The 17,956-nt window shown below is 45.8% G+C and overlaps 1 long non-coding RNA gene across 2 annotated transcripts; it reads left to right on the top strand.

Moving 5' to 3' along the window:
• Positions 1-13,227: 13,227 nt before the first annotated feature.
• On the top strand, positions 13,228-17,411 carry LOC142370214 (uncharacterized). 2 transcript variants are annotated; one of them, XR_012767821.1, is made up of 2 exons: positions 13,228-14,121; positions 16,255-17,411. It is a non-coding gene; the product is annotated as an uncharacterized LOC142370214 (long non-coding RNA). The 2 variants fall into 2 exon arrangements; XR_012767823.1 differs by having other exon boundaries at positions 16,258-17,411.
• Positions 17,412-17,956: the final 545 nt, after the last annotated feature.

A 17,956-nucleotide genomic window follows, 5' to 3' on the forward strand; every position in this document is an offset into this window, starting at 1 on the left:
ATGTGCGTTTTTTTTTGTTTTAGTAGCTTAGCAAAGTCTCGCTAGCATTACCGGGCAGATTAGCTTTCGTGGCGGCCTAGCTTGCTTAACGTTGCGGTCAAGATGGCATACTACCCGATCCCGCCTCCCCAGCCAATGAAGCTCAGTGGAGACTGTAGCACAAACTGGGACATCTTCAGGGCTGAATTAGAAGATTACAGTTTAGCAGTGGATCTGACACAGGCATCTTCAGCGGTTCAGGCTGCAACGTTGAGGACTGTCATGGGCCCAGAGTGTCGCCATGTTTACAAGCACAACCTGGAGTTGACGGCGGCGGAATGCAACGACGTGAGGAAAGTTTTGGATGAATTAGGAGAGTACTTCCACCACTCAAAAAACGTGATCTATGAGCGCTATGTCTTTGGCTGTTGCAAACAGGAGGAGGGTGAGTCCATTGACACTTTTGTTACCCGTTTGAGAGAAAAGGCAGCAAGCTGTGAATATGGGGCTCTAAGGGACGATTTAATCAGAGACAAATTGGTACTTGGCATTGTCAATGAGGCCACTCGGAGACGGCTGTTAAGAGAGCAAACTCTAACGCTGACCAAAGCCTTGGAATTATGCAGAGCCGCAGAGCTGACAGACATATCCCTAAGATCCATGGAGCAAGATAAGCCACAGACAGACAGTATCAACGCAGCGTTTAGACAATCAAACAAGACGCCCCGTTCATATTGGAAGCAGCAGAAAAAATACACCCCAGCCACGGCCACAGGCAGTGTCTCAGCATGCAGGTACTGTGGTGCCCATCATGGGAGAGGGCGAGAGCAATGTCCTGCCTATGGAAAGGTGTGCAAAGCTTGTGGCACACCCAACCACTTTGCTCGCGTCTGCATGAAAACCAAAGGGGCTGAAGCACCTGCTCAGGTTCACTCCATGGACAATCCAATACTTAACCAAGAAACAGACAGCGGGGATGATCTCTTCACAACCGAATGCATTGGGGCCGTTGGTCCTAAAGGAAAAAAGTGGTTTGCTGCCCTCATACTGCATGGCACTAAGCAAAAATGCCAGTTAGACTCGGGAGCCACGTGTGACGTAATGAGCCTGAGAGACAAGCTGCGAATTGCACCTCAAGAAAAACTCATGCCAAGCAGCACCAAGCTCAAGCTCTACTCCGGTCAGTTGATGACCTATGGGCCTGTTCGTGACAGAGTGTGTTGTGCGAGACCGCAAACACACCTTAGAATTTGAGATAGTCAACACCAGCCAGCAGCCACTGGTTTCGGGGTCCACTTGTGAGCGCCTTGGACTTATGCAGTTTACTGTCCCAGCAGGCCTGAATGCAGTGGACAGTAGCACCCGGGATGGGTTTTTGAGAAGAGAGGCTCTCATCGAGAGGTACCAGGATGTCTTCACTGCGCCAGTAGAATCCGTACCAGGTGTGGTGCATTTTCAGCTAAATCCAGCAGTTCAGCCAGTCCAGGGTGCCCCCCGTAACGTCCCAGTCGCCATGAGGGCGGCAGTAAAAGCTCAGCTGGACAAATATGAGGCAGAGGGCCACATCACCTCAGTCACAGAGCCGACTGACTGGATCAGCAACATGGTCATCATCAAGAAACCAGACAAGCTGCGAATATGCATTGACCCAAAGCACCTCAACCAGGCTCTACTGCGATCACACTACATCATGCCCACTCTGGAGGACATACTTTACAAGCTCCCCAAAGCCAGGACATTCACTTTGGTGGATGCGAGGGACGCCTTTCTACAGTGCAGACTGGATGAACCGAGCAGCTACATGACCACCTTTTGGACACCCTGGGGGCGCAAGCACTGGCTGAAACTCCCGTTCGGCGTCTCTGTGGCCCCAGAGGTGTACCAACGGAAACAGCACGAGCTCCTGGTGGGGCTCAATGGGGTGTACCCTATAGCAGATGACATCCTCATTGTGGGCTGCGGGGATTCAGATGAGGAAGCAGGGCGTGACCACGATGCAAAGCTGCTCGCCCTCATGGACAGATGCCGGCAAGTCAAACTCCGACTCAGCATACGAAAGCTCCAGTTTAAAGTACCAGAGGTTTGCTTTCATGGGCATATCCTCTCTGCACAGGGTCTGAAAGCTGACCCAGAGAAAGTGAAGGCGGTGATGGACATGCCCCTCCCGACAGATGTGAAGGCTGTGCAGCGGTTCGTTGGGTTCGTGACGTACCTGGCCAAGTTCCTACCATGCCTGTCAGAGGTCTGTGAGCCACTGAGGAGGCTCACGGATAAAGAGAAAGTGTGGCACTGGCTTCCGAAACACGACGCAGCAGTGAAGGAAGTCAAGCAGCTGGTGACTACAACACCAGTGCTGCGCTACTACGATGTGACAAAGGCGGTGACAATTCAGAGCGACGCAAGCCAGCATGGCCTGGGCTGTGTGCTGTTGCAGGAAGGCCAACCTGTTGCTTTCGCCTCGAGGGCTCTCACCCCAACAGAGCAGAATTATGCCCAAATTGAAAAGGAATGCCTCAGCATTGTATTTGCATGCCAACGCTTTCATCAGTATCTCTATGGGCTCAATAGTGTCACTGCAGAGACTGATCATAAGCCCCTCGTTGCCATTTTCAGCAAGCCACTGCTGAATGCCCCGAAGCGCCTGCAGAGCATGCTGCTGTCTCTACAGGGCTACAATCTCGCAGTCGTGTACAAGCCTGGCCCAGAGATGTTTGTGAGTGACACGCTCAGTAGGGCCACTGTGACAAACACATGCACAAGCTCCAAGTTCGAATCACACACAGTCTGCTGTCTGGAAACCGAACAGAGAGAGGTAGAACAAATCAATCAGGCTGACTATCTCAATGTCACAGACAAAAGACTTATTCAAATCCGACAGCACACAGAGAGACACAAGCAGCTCCAGGCAGTAAAGACAGTGACACTGAAGGGCTGGCCTGAGCGCAAAGAGGACGCCGAACTGGAGGTGAGAGAATACTGGGCCTACAAGGAGGAGCTCAGTGTTCAGAATGGAGTGCTGTTCAGGGGAGACAGGGTCATTATCCCTAAAGCGCTGCGTTGTGAGATGTTAGTAAGAGTACATGCAAGCCACATTGGGGGCGAGGCCTGCTACAGGCAAGCACGGGATACGCTGTATTGGCCAGGGATGCGAGCCAACATCCTAGACTTTGTAGGCAAGTGCACAGTCTGCAATGAGTATGCCATTCACCAGCAGAAAGAGTCAATGATGTCACACGAACTGCCAACACGCCCGTGGCAGATCGTAAGCACTGATCTCTTCCAACAAAACGGCAAAGACTTTCTCCTGATGATTGATCATTACTCAGACTTCTGGGAGATTGACCTCCTCCCAGATCTCTCGGCCGAGACAACAATCAAACGCTGCAAGGCACAGTTCGCCCGCCATGGGCAGCCTGACCGTCTAATCTCAGACAATGGCCCTCAGTTCGCATCTCTCCAGTTCAAACAGTTCGCAGCACAGTGGGAGTTTGAACACATCACCTCATCTCCACATCACCCCAAGGCTAACGGCAAGGCTGAAGCTGGAGTCAAAATAGCAAAGAACTTATGCAAGAAAGCCCACCGTGAGGACAAGGATGCATGGAAAGCAATCCTGCAGTGGCGCAACACACCAACCGAAGGAATGGATAGTAGCCCAGCACAGCGCCTGATGGCAAGGCGTCTCAAGACAGCACTTCCGGTGTCCAGCAAGCTGTTGGAACCATGTGTGGTGTCTGGAGTGCTGGAGAAGCTGCGTCACAGGAAACAGGTTGCAAAAGCAACCTATGACAGCTCAGCCAAGGACCTACCTGAGCTCACGGTAGGACAAGCAGTGCGAATGAAGCCATTGCCTGGTGACCGGACAGGCATCTGGAGACGGGGCTCGTGCGTGCAGATGCTTGCCCCGCGGTCCTACCTGGTTGACATAGAAGGAGCTCGCTACCGCTGAAACAGGGTCGATCTTCGGGTAGCAGAACCAACCTCAAGTACACCGCAGGTCGCAGACAGCCATGCGCAAAGGACCGAGCTGGAGGTAGCTACCGAGGAGCAAGCCAGTGGTACGCCGTGTGCTACCCCACCTCAGCATGCTGATAGCCCAGCTGCTGATACAACCTCCACACCAACAGGGCCTCCAGTCACCTCACGCTATGGTCGGATTACCAGGCCACCTAAAAGACTGGATCTCTGAAGGGAAAGAAAAATATGTATTCTGGTTGTTGCCAAATGTTTATGTTTGTTTATGTTGTTGCTGCTGCCAGTATAAAACCAGTTGTATTATGTTGCCAAATGTTTATGTTGTTGTCGCTGCCGGTATAATGTACAACAGTGATAGGTTTTGGCATGATAAAACAAGTAACTTTCTTGAGTACTCAGTAGGCCTTTGTTTCAGGTCTCAGTTCATATGCCATTGCTTTAATTAAGAAAAGGGAGATGTTGCAGGACGTGTGCTGCCACCTGCCTTTATTTATGTGTTGCTGCTGCCATCTGTCTTTGTTATGTGGTACTGCATCTGTGGTTCTCCTGGTGTATGTTTACCCACTGTAACTTGCGCTCTGCTGTTTACAACATGAATAGTCAAGTATACCAACACCACTGTGTCCTCGTTCATGAAACAATCATGATGGCACTTTGATGGGGTGGTCCATGAGGGGGGTCTTCTGGCACCACACCTTCTGGTCTGCCTGGGCTGGTTCAGGTGGAGACCCTCGTTCATGGCAATATTGCGCCATGAACGAGGTATCGAGACACACCCACCTGGCCAGTTCAGTGCGCTCCACCACAGCACGGGGGCTTTGATGCGTATATGTGTGCAGTCTGTTGCTCTGATTATGATTGGCAGTCCAGCCACGGCATGAAAGTCCCTCTTAATGTGTACTTGTTGGACAGCGGTGTATGGGAATCTGATGTACCGTGGGTGATACACTGATGAGAGCTTTGATGACCAAGGGGAGCGCACGACTCAGAGAGGACTGGGACACCCCCGATCTGTCTCCAAACTCCCTCTGAAAGGTTCTGTGGCCAAAAATCCAAGGGTGGTGAGGACCTGGGCATGTGGTGGAACTGGGTTTGATTGGCGTGTTTCTCTGGAGTCGTGGCTCTAGCAAGCTGCATATTTGTAGCAGCACAGTCTTTGGGAATCTTAATCGCGATGTCAGCCATTCGTCTGTCTCCACACGCTCTCTTCCAAGAGCCTGACGCACTAAGGCATCCAAAAGTAGCAAGTCAGCCGCTGGCTACGCTTCCCATTGACCTTGTTATATACAGATTCAAATTAACCTTCAATTAGTGCATAATTTAAGTCAAACAGAATAATGTCAGCATCATTATGGGGTATCATGTATATTTTTATTCACGTTTGCTTCAAAGTAATTAAATATACAATCCATTAGTCAAGCAAACTTTATTTTGAATAACAGCGGACTATTTTAGGAAACTCCTACGACAGCTCTGGATCACTCGTAAATTCTGTTCGTACCTGAAAGAAAACGTAAAATACGAAAAGATTGGTGAATGCACAAATTCTCTTAAATCACTCGTACGGACGATTTAAGAACAAATCTGTGCGTACGAACGGTTCTTGCATGAGGCCCAATGAGAGTAGAACAACAAACCCTCAGAATATTTAATCATCACAGTCAGACATATCAGCCTCCCGCTGGTTCAAAATCAGCTTAAATCTGTTTAATGAGACCGGCTCCTTCTGTCAGGAACATGTTTTTAGTTCTTAGTTTTGTGTTTTATGTTTTAGTTTCTCATGCTTTGGTGTTTAGTTTTTAGTTTTCTAGCTCATGTTTAGTTTTAGTTTTGCCATTGTTTTTCTGTGGCCACGTCAAGTTAAGTCTTTTGTTTTTCCAAGTCATGTTCTTTGTTTTGTCTTAGTCATGTTTTGTGTTCATAGTTCTCGTCTTGTCATCCGGCTCAGCACCACGGTGAAGTTAGTTCGAAGTTGGATGTTGGATTTTCAAGCTCCGCGGAGTTAGCACTTAGGTGAAGTCAGTTTTAAGTTGGATATTCGACAGACATTCACAAGCCACTCCAACATTTCAAGTGCTCTCGTTTGACTTTACAGTAAACACACGGAGAGGACGACTGCAGACCTGCACCTGTGTACCAACTTCCTGTTTTCAAAATAAAAATGTGGGACATTTAAAGTGGAGAGTAGTGTGTTTAAAGTTATTGAAAATTATGAACAGATGTAAAAACAAAAGGTTTATCTCATGCAGCCAGTGTAGTTACATGATCCCAAACAGATTTGGAGTCAATTGATCACATTACCTGGAAGCTATTGAGCTAAAATGCTAATACTTACAAATAAAAATGAAAGAAAATTATGAACAGATGTAAAATGTAAAAACGTAGAAATAAAATAAAAAAAATAAAAAGGGAAACCCTCAGAAAATAACATAGCAAAGGACACATGGATAAAACATGATGAAAAACAGGCAAAAAACACAAAAACTTCGGCTTTCTCTGAGCTGCTTTAAAGGGACAGTTCGCCTCTTTTGATATGAAGCTGTATGACATCCCATACTAGCAATATCGTGCATGAACTATAGGTTAAGAAATTAACCCCGGTTCTCTGAAACATGAGTGAGGTATCTCACTATGGGACATGCCCCCTGCGCTTCTCCCCAGAAGCAATTTTCCACTACGCCAGTCCTGACTGGCAGACAGACGTGTCGGACTGATCTTGGAGGAGTGACTTCCTCCTCCTTATAAGACCGTGGCATCATGTCGTCTATTCAATCTGAGCAAAGTACACCTCTTCCTCGCTCCAGGCAAGGAGGATGATCTGGTGAGATGCCTCACTCATGTTTCAGAGAACTGGGGTTAATTTCTTAGCCTATAGTTCTCTTTCAACATTCGCTTCGGTATCTCACTATGGGATATAGAGACTCCCGTATTGCCAGACAATCATACCTCAAGGACCAGTTATCAAAACAACCACAGTCACATAGGTAGCCCTATATCTGTCGCAGAACCCACGTGCAGAACTGTGTGAGCCAACGTGGGTACCGTAACATCCTATCTGTAAAATCTGGAGATGGTGTGAGGCGTAGTCCAGCTAGCAGCCCCAATAGAAATGCCTTGGAACAATGCCCATGACGCAGCCATCCCACGAGTGGAATGAGCACGCAGCCCTGAGGGGGGTTGAAGCCCCTTGCTCTCATAGGCCAAGGCAATAGCCTCCACAATCCAGCGTGACAACCGCTGCTTCGTAAAGCTGTTAAATCGCTGTTGCATGTTATGCTCATTTACTTGTCTATTAGTTGCAAATATGTGCAAGGCAGAGCTTTCCTCAGCAGTTTCACAGCGTCTCAACACATCCAAAATCACTTTTCAACATCAGAGTCTTTTTGCTACGACACCTAACCCTATTTAACAACTCAGCAAAGACTTTGTCTTTCTGTCTTACTATTTCAGTTAGCTCAACAACTTTAAACAAGCTCGACCACAAGGTGTTACCAACGTCCTCCACATACAACTTCTTGCCTCTTACAGGCGGCAACTGGAAATAGTCCCCTACTGCAACTACAGCAACATTGCCAAATGGTGAAAAATCACCCGTTTGTTTTATCTGTCTCAATCTACCGTGAATATATGAGAACAGATTGTGATCCACCATGGATATCTCATCTATTATCAACAGCTGCAGATCACAATATTTGGCACGCAATGAGTTTAAGATAGGGTAGGATATCCTGGATTTTGAGTCGAGCGAAGCTGCATTTTGAAAATACACAGGTCAAAAGTCCCAACCCCTTTCTTCAGACTTCCCCCCGAAACCACGCCTCTAGAGTACATGAACGCGCAATCTTTGTTCACGAGCACAAAGGTGCACGAGCGCTGTTCTGACAGCAAGCATCGATTGGTTTGGCTAACTTTTGCTAACTTTTGCTAACTTTTGCTAACTTTTTCTCATGGCGGATTCACAGGTAAGAAAATACCTTTCAACATCATAATGAACCGTTTAATAATGCTAGGTGCTAGCCAAGCTGGCTCTAGTTTAGCTTCCTGCCAAGCTTCTGGACGCGTAATTCGTTCACGAAGAAGGGTACGCGCACAGGGGGAAGGAGGGGGAGGGAGGAGCAGATTGCAGTTTGATAGACGCATCAGAACCCAATCATCGTTTACGGTCCGTTCAGTATGATTGGATAGTGTTTTTCCTGGATTGTTCGTTCTAGAGGCCACTAAAACTTTTCATTTTTGTGTCAAAACTTTTAATTAATTGTTTTTTTGGGGCTTTTTTTATGCCTTTAATGATAGGACAGTTGGAGAGAAACAGGAAGCAGAGAGAGGGGGAAGACATGCAGCAAAGGGCCGCTTGGTGCGGGACTCGAACCGGGGCCAGCTGCAGTGAGGACTGTAGCCTCTGTACATGGGGCGGCTGCTTAACCCACTACGCCACCGACCGCCCCGCAGCCCTCTGTCTTAAAATACTCAACGGTAAACTCATCCTCACAATATTATCCCCTGTGGGCACAAAGACGACTTTCCTTGAACATTCCTTTAAGTGCATATTTGTTAGTCTATAAACTGCTTCTTGTGCACTAACATCTCTGTTATGCAAGTACACAGTACCTAGATTTTTTAAGGCCTCCTTTGCGCTAAGATTGCCCTCTTTGGATGCCTCTCTTTGGGCATTGCTCAACAGCAGCCCCATCTCCCTTTCTGCCTTAGAAATATAGGAGATGATGTACACAACACATGCATACGCATCCACAACGTACTGGATGTCTATATTAGCATTCCAGCATTTCAAGACTTACTATACTGATTAATCCACAACTCCTCAACATTCCTTTTTAAAACAACTTCTGTCTTCTATTCGCATCTATCGCATTTTCCTGACACTTGCAGACTGGTTCTACTCGCTTACGACTGATGAACGTGCGTGCAGATACTGGTCGAGGAAAATTGAAACGACACGTTGTATTCCTCTTTTTGCACGACTTTGAGTGGCGAGTGGAATGTTGTTGTACAGATGTGATAATGTCCAATAATGTGTCATCATCTGCTGGTAGTTCACATGTTACATATTTGTCAATAAACTGAACTACCTCTTCGTCACTGTTCCTGTCAATTAACGGAGCGTTCTCGATCCAGAACAAACAATGAACATATGGGGAACCACGCTGCTGAAACTCGACCCTATAAAAGTAGTCAATTATTTTACCAATGGGATTGCATGGAGACATCAACACCTCCCTTAAAAAACAATGCCACCGAAAGTCAAACATCCTGGCTGCAGTTACCGGATTCTGCCGCAACAGCTCACAGCTATCAGCCCACTCCAACTCTTCAGCTGTCTGCCTTCTTCCAGCCTGTCGCAAAGCGCTATCAAGCAAATTTTGCCAACGCAGATCAGCTGAAGAAAAGGAACAAAACCAAGTGGGGACGCCTAACTGATAAACACAAGCTAACAGGTCACTCTGCGCTCCCTGCCAGTACACTGGGGTTCCTCTAATAGGTTTCAAAAACAGATAGCCATTATCACACGTCAACAACTGTTTCAACCCATCGTCACTCTTCAATAGCTTGTTAACCTTTGTCAGTGTGCCACCTCCCCTTCCTTTTCTTAACGCTATGGACACATTGGAAACGACGTGTTCGACCTCCGACATGTACTGAGCAAAAAATATGTATTCTACATTCCGGGAAAATCTGCCATCAGCATGCAGAACACGGTTATTAAAATAACGGGTTAATGTCAAACGGTGTGGTCGGCTATCATGATATGTATGCTGTCCCTGCGGAAACAACACTGGAAAACATTTGGCTTCATTGGCATGATCAGACAGCAAGCTAACAGGGCTATTTCCCTCTGCAGGAGCCACGTTCACAACAGCATCAAAATACTGGTCCAACACTTCTTGACCAATGTCTACAGGCATAAGACAACTATCCTGAAACATACAGTGTTGCTGTCTGTCATGTAGAAGTTCATCCTCGCCACCATCAAAACTGGCTTCTACATTACAACTAGGGATGGGAATTGATAAGATTTTTACGATTCCAATTCCATTTTCGATTCAGTTCTTTGTCGGTTCCCTTATCGATTCTCATTTGGAGAAAAAGGACAACAAACCAGTCGATCAGCATCCACTTTGTTTAGTTTAGAAGTAACACGAGTCATGACCTCACAAACCCAACAACGGTGAGGTCCACATTGGTCTATCCTGGCCTGGGTAATTTAACTCTTCCTGCTCTGGTGAAAGGAGAAGCTGGAGGTAGAGGTGAACTGGGGGTAGTACCACCAGCCTCTGGCTCTGAGCCAGTCAGGCTCTGCTTCTCATGATTTCATCTAAATGTAATGCCTGAGAAGGCATTCATTTAACCTTAACCGTTACTAACAGCAGCTTTTACAATCAGGCAAATGGCGCTAACATGATAGGCAGTGTTTGTTAGTTAGTTACCTGCAGTGTTAGCCGAGGACATGCTAACGTTGCTGGGTTCAGATTCACCAACGTTAGTCCGGAGTGGATCAAAAACGCAACATTCATTCATAGTTATTGCATGTTGGTAGTATTTCCTCCCTTTGGTGAAATATTCACTTTGCAAGTTGCCCTGTTGTCGTCTTTTTTAGGGATGTGTAATCAAACTTTCGAGCATTTGTACCGCTTGGGCGCCATGTTTACTGTTGGCTGCTGGCTGCGCTGGACTCGCCACGCAACGTTGCGTGGTGACATCATTCGCGCCAACTGGAATCGATAAGGGAATCATTTGCAAAATCGCCAAAACGATTCCAAGGAATTGAAACACTGGGAACCGGTTCTCAACAAGAACCGGATTTCGATTCCCATCCCTAATTACAACCATTGTCTGCTCCTGAAATTACATCATCGTTCTCCCTACAAAACTCATTAAGCCATGCTTCATTAAACTGTATATCTTTATAATGTACATTAATGTTTTTTAAACACTGCAACGCTTGCCTAACACGCATCGTGTCCACAAATTCATACTCGTAATGACTCTTGTAAGTTAACTTGCGCTTCAGCTTCACAGGCAACAAAGACCCCTCCATATTGGAACGGGGTAACAAATTATTCGTTTGAACAATGTTTGCTGGAACACATGTCACTGGGCCATGTACTCCATTTTGTCCACCTTTGGGCAAAGCTAACATCTTCATAAACGGTATATGAAGCGCGATCAAATGCTGTTCTAAACTATTCAAACAGGCCAGTTCTGCTGGAATGGGACACGCAGTCAAATTGTTCCCTGCAGATTCAGCCGGCTCCTGTCCTCTTAGTATCTTACTATGACAGGTGTAACAGATCCAAAGCTTCCCTCTCGGTGTGTCAACCAAGTGACACGGCATCACACAACTGGCATCACATTTGTGCAGATAATGGTCAGTAATGCACTTTGCGGCTACAGCAGCTACAACTCCAGTCTTATTATAATCTGCCCTTTTACAGGTTAAAACCTGATGTTTAAACAGCAACCTGTGGCAAACACAACACACAAAATCTGGTCCATCTCTGATTTTATCTAAAAACTGCTGCATAACAAAGTCAAATTACAGGCGCTTCTCTTTCAACTGCTGCCTATTCAGCTTCATACCTGCTGCAACACGCTGTTTACATTCAACATTTGCATACTGTGTTCTACTCATTTCCTTCTTCTTGGCTTGATACGTGACATTAGTCCTGTACGTGGTCTTACTCATTTCCTTCTTCTTGGCTTGATACGTGACATTACTACATGTTCTTACTCATTTCCTTGACACTCTCTCTATGTAACCTATATTTCAATTTACTCAATTTACTTATGCTTTTCCTTATACAAACTATTTTGAGCATAATTTCTTTTACTTCTTTCCTTCTGGCTTTCCTCCCGCCAAAGCTTTCCTGTAAATGTAAACACTCTTTGTCTTGCCTGTTCTGCAAGTTGCTCGTTAAATACATACAGTGTTTGGTGTCAATAGGCTAGATACAGTCGACCAGTATATGTATCCTTTTTTATTTTGAGTTTTTATTTTGCAGGAACCTAAAGTAGTCAGGTGAACTATTGAGTAGGCTACTTGTTAGTGGCTGCTCCACTTTTGTTTTAGAGAAAACTGCTTTATAACAGTTCTTCAATAAAGAATGGCGTAAAATCGAATTTTGCTGTCTTTGTTGTTGTTGTTTGATGTGGCCTACCGTTGAAGTTTCACAATAGTTTAGGTTCGTGTTAAATTAACCCTCTCTACAGGCCCTGGCTTTTTTTTTTTGCGGGTCATATTTTGCGTGTCGGGCGGGGCGGTTTGGAAATTCTCGTGGGTCGGGTTGGGGCGGGTATTAAAAAAACCCTCACCCGCGCAACACTACAGAGTACCCTTTTGCCAAATTTTTTTTTTTTTTTTACAAGTGTGTGTGAGGAAGTCTGTCTGTGTGGCCCAAAATAATAATGATACTACAAAATAATAATAGTTTAGATCTACCCTCGATCAATCACATAATCCACAGAAACTTGCCCTCACTGACCTGACGTGCCCAGACCACTTGCTCTGCAGCTCGCAATGCTAAGCTGCTAGAGACAGAGAGACCACGACTGACCATCTGATGAATAGGTTTTGCAGCAATATTTGTTTGTTCACGCCACGCTGTATTCTTGCAAGATGACTGACAAAGTTAGTGAAGAATAGAATAGAATAGAATAGAATAGAATGCCTTTTATCGTCACTATACAAGTACAATGAGATTAAAAGCATCTCCTTTCTCAGTGCAGACATGAGCATATAAAAAACATAAAAAATATAAAATATAACAATCTTAGACATAAAATAATCAAATATAGTACAAAAGGGGTGGTGGGGGGTAGGTGCACAGAGATATTACTATATATATGAATGAATATGCATTCCAGTGTGGGTTATCGCACATAACAGGATATTGCACAGTAATGGAGTATTGCACAGGGTGAAGGAAAGGCCTGGGGCGGGGGTGTCACTATGTAGAGTCAGTGCCTGTTTGAGTTCAGAGCGTTTATGGCATTTGGGAAAAAGCTGTTGGTCCTTGCTTTGATGCACCTGTAGCGCCTACCCGAGGGCAACAGGTCAAACAGTTCAAAGCCAGGGTGGGAGCTTTCCTTGACAATGTTTTTTCCTCTGCTGAGGCAACGGGAAGTGTAGATGTCTGTCAGGGAGGGGAGAGGGCAGCCAATGATTTTCTGAGCTGCCTTGACTAGAGAGACTAGAGAGCAGCATCCTGTGTGTGTGCGTCTAACTCTGCAAACACTCTCATAAGTTACAGCCGCTAATTAAGCACACACAGCATGCTGAGGGAGAAAAGTATTTCTGTATGCATGTATGTATGGAATCTCTTTGTTTCTATATATTTCTTTTGTCATAGGCAAAGTGCATTGGAGAGATGTATAATTTTACTATCAAGTAAGTTGCAATGTTTTTCCTACATGTATGTTTATAGAGTCAATGTTGCGGATGTCTGGTGGGAGTGAGTTCCAGAGTTGGGGAGCAGAGCGACTGAAAGCTCTGCTCCCCATGGTGCTGAGATGGGCACCGTACCATGCTGTTGGTGCTTGGAAAAGTCTTTTTTTCTCAACAATTCGTGTTTGATCGAACTCCTCCTACATATTTAATGCTAACAGCTCCAAACTTGGCCAGGTTACTCTTAAAACATGAGCTGAAAGAATCATGGAGAAACCTTTCCAAACTCTGAACAATGTGGGCGTGGCCAGGCGATAAAAATCATGTGATTTCGTTTGTGATATGAAAGCCTTATCATCATCGCAAAGTCATGAAACTTGGCACACATGCCCACCCTCTCGACCTCGTAAAGGGTATCGTGTGTGGCAGAGATAAATCGGGGAATCTTTGGCAGCATTGAGACAACTTTCTGATAATTTCCAACTTTACATTTCATGCGTTCACACATTTGGACCTCAAAGAGAAAGCTGGTTTCAAACACACTGAACAGCTTTCACTTTGTGGGTTTCTGGAAGAGAGAAACAGTGACAGGGTGTGTTCTGGACTGACCTGGCTCAGCAGGTTTGTCTACTTCAACAACTTCTGTGGAACTGATGTGGAACCAGTCTGACTGACTTCTGTGGCTCAGCCGTTGTTGAGCAGCACCACTTCCTGCTCAGCGTATCATTCCTCTGCGGCTGCATCACAGGAGCTGCAGCTCAGACACGGTGAGTACAAAAATCATCTCAAGCTTCCCTTCACGCTTTTATTCAGGTCAGGTCAGATGGATGTTGCTGAGTCGTCGGCAGCCTCTGTGTCGGACGTTCAGCTGAACATAAAGACATGAATTAACCTGGAACAGTGAAAGCAAATGCCGCTTTACAAATGCCACTATTATTATTGTCACTTTATTCTAAAGAAATACATCTGAATGAATGTTGTCCTGTGCATTTGTGAATCTTGTCCCGCACATTTGTAAATCTTGTCCTGCGCATTTGTGAATCGTATCCCGCGCATTTGTAAATCTTGTCCTGCGCATTTGTGAATCTTGTCCCGCGCATTTGTAAATCTTGTCCTGCACATTTGTGAATCTTATCCTGTGCATTTGTGAATCTTGTCCCGCGTATTTGTAAATCTTGTCCTGCGCATTTGTGAATCTTGTCCCGCGTATTTGTGAATCTTGTCCCGCGTATTTGTAAATCTTATCCTGTGCATTTGTGAATCTTGTCCCGCGTATTTGTGAATCTTGTCCCGCGCATTTGTATATCTTGTCCCGCGCATTTGTAAATCTTGTCCTGTGCATTTGTAAATCTTGTCCCGCGTATTTGTAAATCTTGTCCTGCGCATTTGTAAATCTTGTCCCGCGCATTTGTAAATCTTGTCCTGCGCATTTGTGAATCTTGTCCCGCGTATTTGTAAATCTTGTCCTGCGCATTTGTAAATCTTGTCCCGCGCATTTGTAAATCTTGTCCTGCGCATTTGTGAATCTTGTCCTGCTCATTTGTGAATCTTGTCCCGCTCATTTGTAAATCTTGTCCTGTGCATTTGTAAATCTTGTCCCACGCATTTGTAAATCTTGTCCTGCTCATTTGTAAATCTTGTCCCGCGCATTTGTAAATCTTGTCCTGTGTATTTGTAAATCTTGTCCCGCGCATTTGTGAATCTTGTCCTGCTCATTTGTGAATCTTGTCCTGCGCATTTGTGAATCTTGTCCTGCTCATTTGTGAATCTTGTCCTGCTCATTTGTAAATCTTGTCCTGTGCATTTGTTAATCTTGTCCCGCGCATTTGTGAATCTTGTCCCGCGCATTTGTAAATCTTGTCCTGTGCATTTGTAATCTTGTCCTGCTCATTTGTAAATCTTGTCCTGCGCATTTGTAAATCTTGTCCCGTGTATTTGTAAATCTTGTCCCGCGCATTTGTGAATCTTGTCCCGCGCATTTATAAATCTTGTCCCGCGCATTTGTAAATCTTGACCTGCGCATTTGTGAATCTTGTCCCGCGCATTTGTAAATCTTGTCCTGTGCATTTGTTAATCTTGTCCCGCGCATTTGTGAATCTTGTCCCGCGCATTTGTAAATCTTGTCCTGCACATTTGTGAATCTTATCCTGTGCATTTGTAAATCTTGTCCTGCTCATTTGTGAATCTTGTCCCGCGCATTTTTAAATCTTGTCCTGCGCATTTGTGAATCTTGTCCCGCGTATTTGTGAATCTTGTCCCGGGCATTTGTAAATCTTGTCCCGAGCATTTGTGAATTTTGTCCCGCTCATTTGTGAATCTTGTCCTGTGCATTTGTGAATCTCTTCCTGCTCATTTGTAAATCTTGTCCTGCGCATTTGTGAATCTTGTCCCGCGTATTTGTGAATCTTGTCCCGGGCATTTGTAAATCTTGTCCCGCGCATTTGTGAATTTTGTCCCGGGCATTTGTAAATCTTGTCCCGCGCATTTGTGAATTTTGTCCCGCTCATTTGTGAATCTTGTCCTGTGCATTTGTGAATCTCTTCCTGCTCATTTGTGAATCTTGTCCTGATCATTCGTAAATCTTGTCCCGCTCATTTCTGAATCTTGTCCCATGCATTTGTGAATCTTGTCCCACTCATTTGTGAATCTTGTCCTGCGCATTTGTGAATCTTGTCCCGCTCATTTGTGAATCTTGTCCCGCTCATTTGTGAATCTTGAAACGGATTTAGCTCCATAGTTTCAGCTGTTCACAGACTGAGGACGAGCAGCCCAAACAGCCCGACTTCACCCTGTGTGTAGTCGGGCCGTAGCCCGTTATGACCACGTTGCTCCTGGTTATATCTCCTTTTCATGTTGTTGATTAAAAGCTCCTCCAGACTCACAGTGTTCTCTGGTTTCAGCAGGAAGTTAAGATGGACGAGCAGGACTTCATCAGCATCTTCGACGATATAACAGACGAGGAATTCAACAACTTCAAATGGCACCTGAAGAAAGAGTCGATTAACGGAGTCGCTCCTCTCAAAGTGAACCAGCTGGCAAAGGCGGACAGGCGGGACGTCGTGGACCTGATGATGCAGAAGTTTGAGCTGGAGGGAACCATGCAGGTGATGGAGAAGGTGTTGTAGAGGATCAGCAGGAACGACCTGGTGAAGCAACTTCAGGCCATGGCTGCAGAAACCGGAGGTCAGTCTCACACAGAGAAACACTCAGAAACACAGAGGTGCAGATATCAGGCTCCTGGAGGGTGGACGGACAGATGTGCCCAACATCTGCAGCCTTCTTTACCCACTCTTTGCAGATGATGTACAAATCCAGTCCTGGATGAGCTTAAAGCTCCTGAAGCCAAATGAAAATAAGGTCAAATCTCTGTTTTCTGTAATTCTGTGAAGAATCAAGCAGCTCCTCAGTTTCAGCTCCAATTTCCTCCAATTCAGTTCAGATCATCAGGTCAGAATCCCTCAGAGCAGAAATCTGTGAAAACGTCTTCAATAATCATTGAAAACACGACTCGCTCCTTTTAGCCAATCACATCAGAGTCTGTTTAACGCCGTGTTCATGCACCCAGCAGGTGAGAACGCAGCGACTGGATGATGTGACTTCTGACCGACTCCAGGTTCAGAGCTTTAAACTCATCAAAAGGTCCTGGTCCGGCGGCGACCGTCTCCGGATCCATTCCGGTCGAGCGAGCAGAGGAGAAACTGGCGTCCATTCGCTCCAACTTTGTTGACAAGATTTCGGATCCAGTTCTGCGTAAGCTGCTGGACCGACTGCTGGAGCAGAGGGTGATGATCGACGATGAGATGGAGGATGCTGGAACCCTCAGCCGGGCCGACAAAGCCAGAAAGGTGATCGACACGGTGCGGAAGAAAGAAGCTCGGGCCAGCTCGGCTCTGTTACTGGTTCTGCGTGAGGTGGATCCGTGTCTGTCAGAGGAGCTGGGCCTCATGTGAAGCTCCTGGTCCGGGCTTCATTATTCTCTCATGATTCTGTGAATGATCCATAATCCTGATTAAAGTCGTGATTAAATCCTGATTAAATGCTGTGGTGAGCGACTTCATCACGAGTCAGACTCTCTGTTTTAAGGATGGTTTTAAGGTTTAATGTTTTATCTTTTTTATCTTACCTTATCCTAGAACCAGGATAGATTCAGAACCAGGATGTTTTGGTTCCGTGGCGTAGTGGGTTAAGCAGGCGCCCCATGTACAAGGATTAGATATTACAACAAACTGGGATTAGAACCCGCTGGGATTAGAACCATCCGGGATTAGAACCTGTTGGGATTAGAACCCTCTGGGATTAGAACCATCTGGGATTAGAACCATATGGGATTAGAACCAGCTGGGATTAGAATCATCTGGGATTAGAACCAGCTGGGATTAGAACCTGCTGGGATTAGAACCAGCTGGGATTAGAACCATCTGGGATTAGAACCAGCTGGGATTAGAACCATCTGGGATTAGAACCAGCTGGGATTAGAACCATATGGGATTATAACCCGCTGGGATTAGAACCAGCTGGGATTAGAACCATCTGGGATTAGAACCAGCTGGGATTAGAACCCTCTGGGATTAGAACCATCTGGGATTAGAACCATATGGGATT

The sequence above is a fragment of the Odontesthes bonariensis genome, chromosome 20 (assembly GCF_027942865.1).
Source record: "Odontesthes bonariensis isolate fOdoBon6 chromosome 20, fOdoBon6.hap1, whole genome shotgun sequence".
NCBI classification, from domain to species: Eukaryota; Metazoa; Chordata; class Actinopteri; order Atheriniformes; family Atherinopsidae; genus Odontesthes; species Odontesthes bonariensis.